The sequence below is a fragment of the Aulonocara stuartgranti genome (assembly GCF_965226115.1).
Source record: "Aulonocara stuartgranti genome assembly, chromosome: 19".
In the NCBI taxonomy this organism is placed as follows: Eukaryota; Metazoa; Chordata; class Actinopteri; order Cichliformes; family Cichlidae; genus Aulonocara; species Aulonocara stuartgranti.
The window spans coordinates 32,854,049-32,859,141 of NC_138955.1; the positions used below are offsets into that span (position 1 = coordinate 32,854,049).

The 5,093-nt window shown below is 44.2% G+C and overlaps 1 long non-coding RNA gene across 1 annotated transcript; it reads left to right on the forward strand.

Annotated features, from left to right (window-relative positions):
- The first annotated feature begins 710 nt into the window (after positions 1-710).
- LOC309695281 lies at positions 711-1,290 on the forward strand. Its single transcript, XR_014273112.1, has 2 exons — positions 711-905; positions 1,126-1,290. It is a non-coding gene; the product is annotated as an uncharacterized lncRNA (long non-coding RNA).
- The last annotated feature ends 3,803 nt before the right edge of the window (positions 1,291-5,093 follow it).

Below are 5,093 nucleotides of genomic sequence, written 5' to 3' on the forward strand. Positions count from 1 at the left end.
GCGTGCTGCGGGGAGAAGCCTGTTCTAACGTTTGAGTCTAAGGTTTATTTTTTAGCACCTGGTTTTTTGCTTCTCATCTGTAAATAATCTGCTCTTTCACGTAATTCAGTTTATTTTGAAAAGTCTCAACAGGATCCTGAGCTTTATTGTGAAAGGTTTATGTGGAACATAAACAAGCGGACACGCGATGGTCTTACCGTCGCTGTTGCTAACGACAACGCATAAAAACAGGCGCTTGTCTGTCCGTAGTGTGGTTATATTAAATATAAGAGAAAGAGAGAACTTAAAGAAATTAATATAGCCACTACAGTGACCATCAGAACCATGAGAAAATATTGCCGTAAACAGTTTATTTTGCAACACCACGAAACAAACGATAGCGTTTGGAGGCCTATCTCCACCTACCACCACTTCCCCTGCCGGTGGCGGACTCCCTCAGGTGTCGGTGCGTTGGTGGTTCTTTGTGTCTGGGGGTGGGCGTCCAGGTACACACCGGCTCACTCCTTGGCGGCCGCTTATCGGGGCCTGGAGCCTGGGGCTCGCTCGGGCCACTTCGGGGGTGGGGTGCCCCTGGCCTCTCGGCCTGGGGCTCGGTCACTCAGGCACAGCTGGCGGCCGGCGGAGCTCATGGGCGCGTCACTGCAACTCCCCCTGGCTTCTGCTCCGCGGCTGCTGAGTGAGCCCTCTTCTGGGACTCTCCTCAGCTCTTACTGGAACAGTGGCACGGCTGCCCCTCTGTTGGTCTTCCTTGGTCTCTTGTGTTCTGGGGGCCTCTGGATGTCTGGAGTTTTGATCTCCTCCATACCTGCTTCACACCCTGGAGGACGGGGCGTGGCCCCCCCACACTCCCTAGCAGATCGTTACATGGAGAAACCTTTGGAATACAAGCGCGCTGATCCACACAGGTATGCACACGGGTGTACACTGCTCGTAGACCCAAATTACACCTTTCTTGGCTGCTACTTCGAAGCACATCTGTCCTGCGTGCTGCACAACAACATTGAATATTGAGTATTTACTGCTGTTTACACTTAGCTAGATTAATGCGATGGTGTTGTGTTTAGTATGTTGCTTTGGGGTTTTTTTTTGTCTTTTTTTGCTTGTTTTCTATTCTTCTCTCAACAGGTGATCCAGGAGATTTTTATTTTTTTTTCTCCCCCCTTTCTCACTGTCCCTCTCCCCTTCTGTTTTTCCTTTCCTTCCTCTTTCTTTCTCCCTTTCCTATCCCTCACTCATGTCTGTCCCGTCTGTAACATCTGAAAATAAAATATAATAAATAATAAAAACAAAGATCGACCAAATGGACCAATACGGCAATGCCACGATGATCCATTTGGCAAAGTAAATCCATTGGGTATCCTTGTTGGTCTTCAGACAACAATTCTGATGGCTAAAGAACCAAATGGGACAGGCGGGAAAAAAACAAAAAACAAAAACAAAACAAACGATAGCGTAAAATGAAACGATGTTTTTATATCGTCATCCGATATATATCGTTATATCGAACAGTCCTAAGGCCCAACGACATGAAGAGCTTCTTTAAGGAGGCGAGAAGAAAGAATATCTTGTGGGAAATTAGACAGTCTTAAGTGATCAATTACTTCCTTCAATGCAGAAAAGGTCAAAGGCTCAAACTGCTGAAAAACAGTCGAGCATTTACAAGGTGGATCTAGGTCTAACACCGCCTGTGAATGCAGAGTTTGTAAGGTTGAGATTTTTGTAATGAAGTGATTCAAAAAGTTTTCACAAAGTGCAAAGGAAGCCTCCATAGGAACAGTGGCACAGGATTAAAAATGTTAGAAAGAACTCGAAGAAATTACACGGGATAGGAAAGCAGATTTTGCAGCTTTAACAGTTTTCTGATATGTTGTTAAGCAGTCACGCAGGATGCCCAAAGACACCTGGAGCTGGTCTTTTTTCCATTTTCTCTCTGCACATCGATATTCGTGTCTGAGAGCGCGGGTGTTTTCATTCAGCCAAGGTTGACGTGAAGATTTGGTGTGTTTAGTCCTTAGTGGAGCAACAGAGTCAAGGATGCTGGAGCATGTCGAATTAAAAAGGTTAGCTAGCTCATCAGCTGAAAGTTTCGCACCGGGGTCACAGAGGACCGAGTTATACAATCAGAAGATCTCAGTCCATTTTGGGATGTGTTGGACTGTGAGATCCGTATCATGGATGTGGACATGAAAAGAACTGCAGCAGCTGCACGATGCTGTCACCTCAACATGGAACAAAATCTCTGACAGTGTGTTCAGCCCCATACTGAAGCTGGGTACAATGACTGCTTCATATGTACAACTTTCTCAAAACAGGTGTCAGTGTTTTGACATTAATAGGGATGAGCAATAGGTTTAAAGTTGGTAAATTCCTCTAAGGTAAAACACATCACATGAAAATTAATACTGTTTAGTTTGTAACATTGTGAATTAGATGTGCCATGCTGTGTTAAAGCATGAGATGTTTAGCATCTACATGTAATATGGTTATGGGACTGATTCAATATAGTAGGAATTTACTTTTACAGCTGGTGGAATAAACACTAGTAAAAGCTCATTTCAGCTGGAAGACTTTAGGAAAGGTGCTGCAGGTCTCAGATCTGATCACACAGTCTTCTGTGTATGCTGTGTTAATTACCAGCTCATAACAGGCCCTAATGCAATTCAAATTAACTCTTCTGTACCATCTTTTTTGAAATGTGCGACTGTAATGAATGGTGAAATTGAAATACCATATTTTGCCAGTGCGATATACAGATCATTTGTTATTCCCATTATTAAATGTGCCATGCCTTTAACAGTAAAATTGCCCCCTGGTGTTATGTTTGCATCAAAGACCTTTTATAATATTGACAAACCCAGACCCTGTTACAGGCTAGTACCTGAATGAGTACATATAATGGAAGCAGCTAGTCTGCCAGCAGATTGTTAGTATTGCGTAAAAATCAGCCCAGTTTCTACAGTAAGTGCTTGGCCAATCATGCTTTGATGCCACTAATTTACTGACACCGAAGGCTTTTGTTTCCTGCCCACTTACTTCCAACTAATGGAGCAGGTGTCACAGCTGTGAGCAAAAAAACAAAGATCTAGGGTTTCTTATTTTCAGAGAGAATCAGACCCCTGCTCACACAGAGCGTTCTCACTCCCGAGGCGTAACATGTCGACGTTTTGTCACGTCCCGCGGCGTTCCTGAGGAACGCGAAAGGAGACCTTCGGCGTTCTTATGGTACGCGGCGGGTTATGGCTGGAATCCAGTGCAATGACGCTCCCGCGGTAGTAGACGTTCCAGCCCTGTATTCCAGCCCTAAACCTAACCTTATCCCTAGCCCTGACCATAACCTTATTCCTGACCTTAACCAGGACTTTAATGATGTTAAATAGCGTGTTTCTAAGCGATTTGAAGAAAAAGAGCGAACATGTGTAGGTTCAGTCCAGACGGTTCTCATATTTCCTCTTTTTCCGAGGTCGTCATTTAGGAACGTGGTGGGTAGCCGAAAACGTAATATGGTGATGATTTGTCACCTAGCGTAAAATGTTACGCTTTGGGAGTGAGAACGGGTTGGCTCACACCATCTGTTTAATACATGGCCAAAACAGTTATAGCAGTCAGGGTCTGGCGGTGTCTACAACAGTAGTTGAGTTCTACTTGCAGCGTGGTGTCTTTGGATCATTCACAGATCCTGCACTGATTTAGGGATTCTTAGACTTTGTTGTGTTTCGTAGAGCCGTTCTTTGAGCTGTGGTTTGAAAGTCTATGGATGCTTTAGAATTTTCAGCATTCTTGCATTATCACATTTAAACAATAAAGAAATGAGAAACATTTGTCATGTGTTTTTGTGAGGGAAGCGATCCAATATTAATAACCTGAGAATCAGCAGATACACTGTAAGAAACAGGGCTACAATAAAAGTTAACTCTCCCTCCTAAAAGTACATGAAACAACATGTGCACTGTTTCTTCCAGATTTAAGAGCATAATATCAGTGTCATTAGCAAAGTGCAAAGTGTCATTAGCATGGAGGATATACCTGGAGACAGGCAGTTACTCTAGGAGAGCTGGATGGAGCTGTAGAAGCTCCTTAACCCATCAGCAGGACCAGGATCTGCTACTTTGTGCAAGGAGGGACAAAATTAGCACTTCCTGAAACTTTGAATTGACATATATGCTCGTGGTGTGAATGTCAATCAGAAACAGACATCACTAGGGTGGCCTGATGGTCTCTAGTGTGCCCTGTCATCACTGCTCAGCACTGTGGAGCCCGACTGGCACTTGCCATAGAATATACCAAAACTGGCAAGTCTCAAACTGGTACTGACCCTGAGCACATAGAAGTGAAAGGGTCTGGAAAAGCCTCGGACAGCTTGTATTCTTCTTCATCAGTACAGTGGCAGGGTCAGGCTTGCTAGCATTTTGCTAGCAAGCTTGGTTCACAAGCTCCATCAATAAGCTTGTCAATTAATCCTAAAATGCTTAATCCTTCCAGGTCTGAAAAGGGAATTAGTTGTGTACTAAAACACGCACTCTTTCAATGCCCAGCAGAGCGCGATGCCTCTGGTTATAAAAGGACTTCCAGTTGTACAGAGGTGTGTGGGGAAAAGGCACTCAGCCTTCTGGATACGTTACCTCACTAAATGATGCCTGATGCCTTTAACCGCTCCATCACTGGTTTGAAGCCTTATTGAAAACAACAGAAAGTTCATTATATAAATGATGGGTGCCAGACAATGAGCATACCCCAAATTATACTCCTTTCCAACAACTTGACTGGCGTACGTGATTGACAAGTACTTAGCCAATAAGCATGTAGCTCTGCCTCAAGCATTTAGTTCTGGTTTCAAAAAGCTGTGCCAGCAAGAGGAATATTTGAGCTCTGATAACACGACTTCACCAAAAATTGGTGTTGGCGCAGCAACCACACCTCTAAGCCTTACCAGTATATAACTGAATTAGTTTAAGGGGGGGCTTGTAATGGACACACTTATTAGGGGAGCACATACATACATCCAGGCAGCAGTGGCATCTCTTGCATGGCTTCATCCAAGCACTCCGGAGGGAATGTCTTCTAGCCTGAGGGATGAGGAATGGCCTTAATGAAGT